The sequence below is a fragment of the Pyxicephalus adspersus genome, chromosome 7 (assembly GCF_032062135.1).
Source record: "Pyxicephalus adspersus chromosome 7, UCB_Pads_2.0, whole genome shotgun sequence".
Taxonomy (NCBI): Eukaryota; Metazoa; Chordata; class Amphibia; order Anura; family Pyxicephalidae; genus Pyxicephalus; species Pyxicephalus adspersus.
In genome coordinates, this window is record NC_092864.1 from 8,940,879 (window position 1) to 8,952,252 (window position 11,374).

Genomic DNA, 11,374 nt, shown 5'->3' on the forward strand with positions numbered 1-11,374 from the left:
TATAGAGATATTATATAGAGGAGTCATATAAAGATAATATATAGAGGAGTCTTATAGAGATATTATATAGAAGAGTGATATTGGGGTATTGAATTAAGATATCAGAGAGGTTTTACCTAGCAAAAGGTTGTCAATGTTATAGAACAATTTCAGATGAGACAAACTATTTTTTAATCTGATTGGAGCTAAAATAATTTTTTAGAATCCTTATCCGGTTGTGTTATCTTTGTATATTGAGTATATTTTGAAGCAATTTTTTACATAACTAAAGAGAGAAGAAATCCATTTCTCACCGACTGGCTCTGCAGAGAACAAACAGCTATGTGGACAGCAGGGCATGTAAGGTAGAGTAAAAGATTTATTGGAGAGAAAGTCATAGACACTTAACTTTTCCATAACTTAATACCCAGAGCAGATCTTGAAGGTACTATGCTAAAAATAGTTTGTAAAAAGGCACTGGAGAAGGAAAGCTTCTTTTACCTCCTTGGTAATAAGATTTCTTTAAAAATATATCACCCCCCTACCCTTTCATTCCTGGTTTATTCCATTTCCAGCCATGAATGGATATGTAGGACCTCCTGCCTGGGCATTTGTTGTGAACCTACAAAAAGACCCAACCATGGCTACTCCTCAGTCAGGTATGTAAAAAACATTGAAGAAATGACTGTAATGTCACATATGTCCAGGGCCCCATACATCCATTGCAGCCAGGAACGCTCGTCTAGGGGTCAGGCGTTGCTGGAAAACTCTTGCACATTGATCCCGATGGGGTTGTCATAAGGTTGGGCTGTTTTGGGGACAAATGTTTTCACTATACTGGACAATATGACAGAAACCTGAAAAAAATAAGATAATAAAATCAGTGTTATGATAGAAGAGAAGGGAAGGGGAGAGGAGGGGAGGGGAAAAGGAAAGAGGAAGACAGGAAGAGAAGCAATAGAAGAGACGGGGAGCAGAATGGAAGAGTAAATAAGGAGAAGAAAAGAAGAGGGGAGAGAAGGGAAAGGGAAATAAGACAAGACAGGGGAAAGAGAGGAAAAGGGGAAGAGAAACAAAAGGGAAGGGAAGACAAATGAGAAGAGGACGGGAAGGTGGGGAGCTGGTAAGGCAGGGGAAAGAGGAAGGAAGAGAAGAGGAAAGAAAGGGAAGAAAAGCGGAGGGGAAAAAAGAGGAGAGAACTGGACAGAAGGGGTGGGAAGGGAAGGCAATGAAAAGGGAAGGAGGAGAAGAAACAGAAGTAGAGAGAACAAGAAGTAGAAGAGAATGGAAGGGAAGAGAGAAGAAGTGGAAGAGAAAGGAAGGGACGACAAGGGAGGAGAGGATAGAGCGGAAGGAATGGAAGCAAAAAACCAGAAGAGAAGAGGAAGAAAAACAAAAGGGAAGAGAAGAAAAAGGGGAAGGAAGAGAAGGAAAGAAAAAATAGGGGAAGAAAAGAAAAGGAGAAGAGAGAGAAAGAGAGAAGAAAGGAGGGAATTGTGGGGGAAAGAGGTAGGAAGAGAAGGGGAAGAGAATGTAAGAGATAAAAAGGAGAAGAGAAGGGAAGGGGAAAAGAGCAAGAGGGAAGACAGAAGACAGAGGAGGAGGGGAGAGAATGAAAGGGAAGGAAGAAATGATATGTGGAAGAAAAGGGAAGAGGACGGGAGAGAAGAATAAGTAATAGAGAGATGGAGTGGTGATCCTAGAGAAGACCCAAAGTTATTCAGAGAAAGTTAGATGGTTACAACTCACGATATGAGACATCTTCTGTGTCTGAGACGTTCTGTTCTCATGTATTATTTCCACCTACTGAAATGACATACAAATATTTACTAATAAAGCCCAATAACATTTTCAAATAAATGTTCGGATAAACGCCATATTTTAATGTTTTTAAACCAACTTTTTAGAAAGCAGTTAATCTGACATTCTCAAAACATTCTTCTAGTAAACGTGTTTTCAATGGCAGTAATTGTTTCTCCACCAAGTAATGTTTGGTGAATTTCATATTCCCTAAAACAAGTTTTTGTGTCCTTTGGGGGGTTCCTCACTTTGATATCACTTTGGACTAACCTTGGATTCATTCTGGATATCCATTAGCCATATTACAAATGTATGAGTATAAAAATATAACCTTTGCACAGCATTAAAAATAAATAAAAACTAACAAATATGATTTTTCTTTACAGTTGGGAAAGTTTCTTCAGTTGGGAAAGTTTACAACTTCCTCCAGGTTTCCTCTGTCCTGGTGGATAGGTTTCTCAACAGGTAGTAGAAGAAAATTTCAGCAATATTGATAGCAATAAAATAAAAAATTGACATCTGAAAAAAACTATATCTAAAACAACATTGGCTGTCTGCATTGAGCGTGTTTCATGTGGATAAGGGGAAGGTGGTTCTGCTCATTTAGAACCAGCAGGGAAGAAAGTGATTGCAGCCTGAAGGTAGACATTGATATCTGCAGCATAAACTGCATTCAGCACATTATAAACTGAAGATGTAAATATTATCTTCTCTCCTCCAGTCAGCCCACATGCACCACTCACAGTTTTGCCGGAGTCTGGGCATAAAGCCAACATCACTAAAAATGTTTAAAAATCCTTTTAATCTCAGATGGGTGGCCAGGGATGGATGGATCACCAGTAGCCTATGTTGTATTTGCTCAGCACCAGTGCACAACAAGTGTAGGGACAACATAATGCAAGGCTCAGATAACAGCAAGCAGAAGCTTCTCTGCAGCTACAGAAGGTTGTGTGTAGATGGGCTTCAGAACTCATAAAGCAGAATTCAGAAAGCATAAACTGTATGCTTTTTCTTCTGAGGAGCCTAAATGAACAATTACTTAAAAACAATACAAAACTGCTCCTGTGGCCCAGGAATCAGCAAACCACAACCTAGGTAACCATATGTGCATGCAGCTATGGCCACAGTGCAAATCTTCAAACGCCTTTGTTGCTTTTAGAAATGCATGCAAAAATGCTTCCCTTCTGATCCCATTGTCCTAAGTTGGAGTGGACGGGACTGCATTTGTTCCCATGGCAAAACACTGCAGCTCACCATGGGTCTAAAATGGCCCTAAAGCTGCTTCAGGTTAGTATTGCATGTAGGTTGACATGCGGAAAGCAGCTAAAGCCCAGACAAAGACCCTTGTCCATGAACCCAAACCAATGTATATACATGCACAAATTGGTTCCCATCCATTCTCATTTTTCTAAATGGGAGTTGATGGGAGGACTGTGGAGCCCATGGCAGAACACTGTAGCTCAATAGTGGTTTGAAATTTCCCTAAAGCTACTTTAGTTTAGTAAGTTAGTTCTACATTTAAGGTGACTTTCCAAAAACATTTTAAGCGCAGACAAACACCATTGCCCATGAGCCCTAACCAATGTATACACATGCAAAAAATGGTTCCTATCCACTCCTATGTTCCTAAATGGGAATGGATGGGACTGCAGTTGAGCCTATGGCAGATCACCTCTGGTTTGAAATGGCCCTAAAGCTGCATTTAAGTTGACTTGTCAAAAGCAGCTTAAACTCAGACACCGACCCTTGTCCTATGCATACACATGATTTAGGGGTCACCTACCCTGGCATTTGTATCTGAGTAAGCCAAGTAACTGATGAGGGTCCCCAATGGAAGATCTCTCCTCTATTGCTGCTCCACGGACTGACAACCATAACTCAAGGAGGGTTTTAGATAAAAGAGCCCTGGGCAAATATCAAGTAGGGGCCCCAAGTACATAGCATCCTGGCTCCGTGCATCCCCTGCCATTGTTTAATTTGGCACCCTTGAGAAGCTGAGGTTCTGGGCAAATGGCTAGTTTGCACCCCCCTTGCCAAAACAAACCTTGCCCTATCTATCTATCTATCTATCTATCTATCTATTATCAATCATTTTATAATTTGCAATATTAAAGGCTCTAATAAATAATAATTACTCTGCAGAGACATTGATTGGCCAGCTCATGTTCTTTTAGGTCCCATTAAGGAAGTGAGTGCTTTTTCAGGTGACTACACAGACATAAGAAGCTGCTATAGGTCAACATTCTTCAATGGTTAACTGGATCCCCCCTGAGTCGCCCAGCTCTTTCATATCAAAGAATATTTAAGAATATTTTCAATAGAGCAATGAAGCTGCACCATCATGTCCATGCCGATGTTCCATTTCCTCTCACCAGGGAGAGCTCACCGAGGAGGTGCTGCTGTGACTGTAATGGAGTGTGAAAGAAGTGTTTAGAAAAAATAGGGTTATTTGTAGAAGAAAGACTGTATAGAAGTTTGGGGGTCCTCTGGTCCCGGTAGGCTGTTGCAGTAATGACCTTGATAGCCATGGTGGAACGCATGAGCGTATTGGCCCATTTAAAGTTTGCACATGCTTCCTTGCATCATATTCTGAGTTGTTTTCAGTAGTTATTCCAGTATTTGTGTGTATTCAAAGTTTGTTTTGGTGAGAGAGGACAACTCAATATAGGGCTGGTAAAAGAGAAGAGGAATAGAATAGAAGGGGAAGAGAAATAAAAAAGAAGATAAGAAAGAAGAGAAGTGGGAGGGGAAAAGGGAAAGGGAAGGAAAAGAGAAGAGGAAGAAAAGGGAAGGGGAAAAAAAGAAAGAGAAAATAACGGAAGGGAAGACAGAAGAGGAGAAGAGAAAACGGGAGAAGGGAAGGGGAGGAAACGGACAGAAGAAAAGAGATGAGGAACATAGGAGAAGTAGAAGAGAAAGGAAGGGGAAGAGGGGAGAAGTAGAAGAGAAAGGAAGACAACAGAGGAGTGGGCAGGGAAGGTGGGAGAGAATAGCAAGGAATAGAAAGGAAAGGGAAAGAAGAGAAGAGGAAGAGAGGTAAAGTGGTGAAGAAACAAAAGGGAAGAGATGGGAAGATAGAAGAAAAGAGGAGAGAAGGAGTGGGTTGCAGTAAGGGAAGGGAGGAAGGAAGAGAAGAGGGAGAAAGGGGAAAGAAAAGAGAAACAAAAGGGAACACTGAAGAGGAAAAGACATTTCAGGGTGGAGGGAAGCTAAAGCAAGGAAGAGGGGAAGGAAAAGAAAAGAAGGGGGAAAGAGAAAAGAATGGAAGGGAAGACAGAAGAGGAGAGAATAGGGTAGAAAGGAAGGCGAGGGAAAGTGAAAGAAGAAAAGAGGGAAAACTTAGGGGAAGTGGAAAAGAAGGGAAAGAGAGGAGAAGTAGAAGAGAATGGAAGAGAGGACAGGGGAGGAGGGAAGGGAAAGAAGCGGAAGAGAAGGGTAAGAGAGGTAAAGCAGAAAAGAAACAAAAAGTAAGGGAAGGGGGGAGCGGTATGTGGGAAGGGAAATGGAAAGAGGAAGTAAGAGAAGAGGAACAGAAGGAAATAAGGGGAAGAGAAGAGAAGGAGAACTGAAAGAGAAGGAGAAGCAAACAGGAAGAGAAAGGAAATGAGGACAAAGAAAAAAATGGTTATCTGTAGAAGGAAGACTCCTTGGTGGTGGTGGTGGTGGTGGGGGGGGGGGTTCTGGTTAGGTTGCTGCAGCGAGCACTCAGAGGTAAGTCCTTTTTTCATGGAAATGACTTGGATAGTCATGGTAAAATACATAAGCGCATTGGCCCATGTAAACTTTGCACATGCTTCCTTGCATCATATTCTGAGTTGTTTCTAGTAGTTTGTCTAGTTTTTGTGCATACTGTATGTTACTTTAAAAATTGACACTGAGAATGTCATGATCTAATTCCTGTTCTGGTGAGTGGGGGCAGCTCCATATGGAGCCCATTAACACCTTTCCATCCTGGTGCATTGGGCCTGACATATCAAGACTCTCCAAGACTTAAGAAGACTAATATAGGAGAACCTGGGGGTCCAGAAAATCTGGAATGGATCTGGTCTATTCATGGTCTATCAATCAGAGACACAAAAATCAGACATGCCCTTCTTCCCGGACACATCAATACATGCTGTAGCACTCTAATACCTAGGGGGGGGTGCTGCAAGGCATCTTCATTGGTTAATGCGTTAAGGTTCCATGAACAATGAATAGCAATGAAATGCACAAAACGCGTAAATGTGCATTGCAGCAACACACATCTTAATGCATGTGTCCCCACAACACACAGGCTCACTTTAAATCACAATGGACACCAGGTCAAACAGATATTTGTCCTTACAGGGACACAAATAGCAATAACCCAACAGAGGTTCCAAGTCTAACCAATAACCAGTCTATTTAAAAAACTGTTGGCTTTAAATCCACTTTAAGTGTTGTTTGTTGCTACTGCAGCGGTTCTGGCGTGGAAGGTGTGTTTGCGTGCTGCTCTGATTGAAGTAGGAGAGATGCCCTGCAGGGGAGCTCACAGCGGCTGCCAACACTTCAATTCATCAAACGCCAGACAGGACGGTCTGCACAGACCATCTCAGCAGAAATACACACACCAGACATGAAAAAGATGCCAACGTCTCCTTCTGTTAAAGGGACAGCCAATCTGCATGGTTTACTTATTTTTCTTCCTGTGTTTTAAATGTGCCAATCTCTTTATAACTTCTTGTTTTTATGGGTACATTGCATAGGGGTTGCAGGGGATGCATATTGAGCAACCAGTCTACATTTCCATTTTCGCAGCTGCAGGTTACAGCTTTTTTTAGGGCATTGGAAACCCATCCCAAGCTGGGCAGGAGATATAGACCTGGGCCTAATCTGGTACCAATACTGGTACTGATTCCATTTGCAATAGAGAATCTCAGGGGGTACATTTAGTTATACTTCTACTTGGGGGAAAATTCTTGGCTGTGTCCCAACCAAATGGTTGGGAACAATATTGTGCGGTGTGATTGGAACTGTTTTGTGCATGCATTTGCATGCGGCTGCCATTGCAATGGATGGCTGTGTGGTTCCTGAAAGCTCTGGAGGAAGAACCACACTACAACTGCATGACAAACTGGTTGACCAAAACCTTTAGCCAACAAACTCACACAGCTATCCTGTCTCAGACATTATGGCACCATTGTCTTGGTCTATGGGAAGGTCTTGGAAATATAATGGGAGAGGGGGGGTCTCACAGCTTTCATACCTCTAGTAGAAGCCCAGGGTTCCATGGCTGCTAAACACCTACCTAGGTAATTGATTTCTGATGGCCTGTTTTGTGCCTATAGCAATTTTTATCAATCAAAGAGATTGGGGGTGCCAAGCTGCCATAATACCTAAGGCCCCATTCTGCCTTGACCCACCTTTTGGAACAACTATCTTCCAAAATTCTTCACCCTTTGACAACTTGTCAACAGCCATGATACTCAGACAACTAACGTGTCCAAGACATTATGGCACCATTGGATAGGATTGGAAATGTAACAGTGGGGGAGGATTCACAACTTTCATACCTCCCACCATGTTCTTGGACATTTGCATCTGCCTTGGCACAATCTATGGCAATTTGATGGATTGGGGTGACTTGAGTTGTCCATGTTGAAGTAAATATTGGCGTATGTTTTCGATTCTTAGTAGAAGACGAAGCTACCAGGGTGGTAAACATTACAGAACAAGTCCGGGTGAATGTGACTAACCATTCATAGATATTGCTTGGAAGGGGTCAACTCCTAATGCTATAGTTCGCCATCACAATCTGGTAAAGGGTGTTGCAAGCCTGCAGCTTTTGCCTCAATCTCTGGCTCAGCCTTATATTCTTTCCTTATTTCTGTGAGCAGAATTCAAAGGCACCTAAATCTCCTTTTCAAAAGGCAAAGTACCCCCATATCACTCAAAAGGACCCTCCACCTTTTTTCACATGGCCACTACCCCAAGAGACCAAGTTTCAATCTTGAATAAAACTCCAGCGTGGAACTGGTGTGACTGGCTACAAGTGGTGAGAATAAACTCCTAAAATTTACTAGTTGAAATAAAAGGTCGTTATTGAGAGTTATGTGTTTATGGCTGTCCAGGTCAATATTTATCTCAGAGTGCTAAAACCTTATAAATTGCCTCCATAAAGCCGAATTACACGTGGTGACATCTGTCTTTGATGTGAAAAGATTGGAAGAGAACCAGGTTTGCTCTCTGTTAATCAGTTTATATGTCGTGTCTTGGATGTGTTTAAGTAGAAAAGGTTCGAGTGAAATTGAACCTGAACATGCTAAATAGATAATTGTTCCTATAGTGGAAATATTTAAAGTGGACCTGTCCTTTGTGCAGCATAAGGAAATAGCATTGTATGGCGTTCTTCGCAAGACTGGTGGGGTTGATGCACCATGGCCTGCAGCCTCCTAGGGTCACCTTATTGCCTCAACTGGGAGACAACCTTATCCTAATCCTAAGCCCTTTATCCATCCTCCATCAGTGTCCTCTACTGGAGACTGGTAGTGTCCAGGCCAGCCTTTCTCGAATTTTTTAACATAGGGGAACCTGGTTTACCAGGTTGTGAGTTCTCTGGTGTCAATGGACCTCCCAGGAGGCCAATGCTTGGTGTACCTAGACCTTGATTTCCCAAATCAGTTACCTAAACTTCATGGTGTGAAAAACATTAAAGAAGGAAGCCTCTACCAACCTTTGGAAAAAGCATTGATTGAGAATAGATAAAGGGCTTATGAGCACTGGAAACATACACCAGCATTTACCTGAACATGGACAACACAATCATCCTAATGCAGTGTTTCCTGACCGTTAACATGGGGCAACCCTTAAAATAACTTTCAGATCCTCAGAGAACCCCTTCAGTAATTACTATATCCACAGCTCACAGGATATTAGTGTGGGGGTCAGTAGGAAGAATGTCTCATACACTGCTGGTCATTGGTAAGAATGTCACCCTTATATATAGCCAAAAAGACCATTGGTTTTCTGCAGAATTCTGGTTGAGAAACACAGCGCTAGGTAGTTGATGGCGATGGAGAGTCAAGCTGCCATATTACCTAAGGCCCCATTCTGCCTTCACCCACATTTTGGAACAACCATTTCCTAACATTTTCACCCTTTTTACACCTTCAGCCACGAAACTCAGACAACTTCCACGTGTCCCAGACATTCTGGTACCTCGGCACGACGAGCGGTTTGTGCCTCTCCAATGACTCCTGAAAAGGTGACATTCTTCCAAATGGCCAGCAATGTAAAAGGCTATCTTCACATCACTTTAACCACTATACCAATGTACTGTGAATTATATAGGAGGGGTTACCTAAAGGCCCAAAAGTTTTTTCAAGGGTTCCCCCATGTTAACAAAATCGAGCATTACTGTGATTGAGTTGTCCATGTACAAGTAAATGCTGATGTATGTTTCCGGATCGCATAAGTACTGCTAAGCCCTTTATTCATTCCCCATAAGTGCCTTCTACAGGAGGTTGGTAGTGGCTTACTCCATTATTGGTCTTCTCACCATGATCTTGTAGGTCAGTGATCTGGGGGATAAAGGTCTAAATCCATCAAACATTGGCCTCCTGGGAGGTCCATTGACAGCTGAGAACTCACAACATGGTAAACCACAAAGCTGATATGAGATCTATATGAGATCTGAGATCTATTGCTGACTCCAAGTACTTTTTAAAAAAATGTATTATTGGCTATGAAAGACACAGTGTCTCCACACTCACCTCTGTCCTGGTTTGCTTCTGATTCCATCTTTTTCAATTGAGATTGCCTGTTGAATGTGATTCCACTGAAGGCCTGGTCAATGAATGAGTCCAGGTCACCAAGTTCCTCAGGACCTAGAAGAGTGCATACGTGTACTGTTAAGCATAGGTCATTGGGACTAAGTGAGGTCAGTGTGCGCAACTTAAAGGGTCAAGTCCACCTGACCCCAATATTCTGGGTATGTACAGATTCAATGGCTTCCTATATATTTTGGGAATTCTAGTTGTAGGCTGTACCCAATGGAGCTCTCAGCTCTGAACATGCAAGATTGGATTGGTTGCAAGAAGATAAGTCTGGGACCTTCTGCTGCAATTTCCTCAATGTATTATAAATAGAAAATGTAATGCTGTGGGATTCATAGGGTGGGTGGAGCTGGGAACTCAAGTTACAGGTACACTTCAAAGGTAAATTATGACTTTGAAATTCATACAGAGAATCGGTCTACCAGAATGACTAGAATACTACAATGATGTCATGGGAACACCATCTCTTTTGTTTGTTATCTTGAGGTTCTAGAATCACCATCTTCCCAATTTGGTAATTTCACATTTTTAGAACCTCTTGTCTTTGATCTGCAAAATTTTGACAAGGATAAACTAACGAAAGTTACCCAATGTTTCCCTGGGAAGGAGAAATGAGATGTTTCTTTGAATGCATGTGGAGCTTTTAGATGATCAAAACATGTGGCGTGTGGTCCTGTTTCAGCAGCCAGTCCTATCTATGGTATCTATGGACTTACCCCTGGAATAAGCTGTCTCGAGATCCAACACCCTTATATCCAACTTCACAATAATTTATGATTCAAGCATTTGCAGCAAATTTACAGCTCTGGCTTTAATTTTCCTCTGAAGAAGCCCGGATGGGAGAAACGCGTCAGAAAGTAATACATCATCCTTCTACTATGAATGGTCTAATATCCGAATAGCCTTTACCATGAGATTACCAGGATACAAACCCCCAAATGTTAAATGGAGAAAAAAGGGGGGCTTGCACCCATAGTTCATATATCTTATGTACTATCTGTATATATTATATATATTATAGAGTACCATAATCATTATAACTTCTTTGCCTAGAGTTCAGTTTTACATGACAAGTGTCATCCTGCTGGAAGAAGCGAATGTTAAGCACTCGGCTTTGAACGTCTCTTAGTTTCCGTCACACATTACTGCCCATCGTGACATAAAACCATTTTGCTACCAGTGTGTGGCGTGCGCTCTATAAAACTCCGAAACGTGGAAATTGGTCTGAAGCATGTAAATCCACAGACAGATCATTCGTTTTACCTTTGCTGCTGTCCAGGCCAGGGGTTTCACGGACAGGGTCAGACTGTGGAGGAGAAATTTGGAAACAAATTAAATAAAGTTAGAGGAGATAAAAACTACAAGCAAAATATTGCAAATGGTCCACTGTGAATAAAAAGAGACCCTGGCGAGGCTATGAACCCATTTCTTAAAAATTAATTAAATAATAATACAAGCTAACCCTGACCTCTGTGGCTGTAGGAGCTGTGGAGAAATTCATTCTCAAAGATCAAAACCCTGACAGCTCACAGCACCTGTACAGATGAAGAATGACAGACTGTCCAGTCCCTGCTGCCAGACGAAGCAAGGGGGGAGAAGCTGCATATTCAGGTTTTGTATTTTACATATTGAGGATGAATTTCTCCATAGTACCTGCAGCTACTGAGACCTGAGTGCCTTGTTTCAAAGCTAATTTGCTGCTTGGTAAAATGTTTGAGTGTCCATAATTCTACTTAACTAGAACTTTATGCAATCCACTTAGCAGGCTTTGACAGAGAAGACTGCAGCCACTATTCGTG

General features: G+C 41.9%; 1 long non-coding RNA gene across 1 annotated transcript; it reads right to left on the bottom strand.

Annotated features, from left to right (window-relative positions):
* Positions 1-340: 340 nt before the first annotated feature.
* On the bottom strand, positions 341-10,883 carry LOC140334491 (uncharacterized). The gene is made up of 4 exons (XR_011921565.1): positions 10,839-10,883; positions 9,513-9,626; positions 1,729-1,785; positions 341-836 (listed from the first exon to the last, which is right to left on the bottom strand). It is a non-coding gene; the product is annotated as an uncharacterized lncRNA (long non-coding RNA).
* Positions 10,884-11,374: the final 491 nt, after the last annotated feature.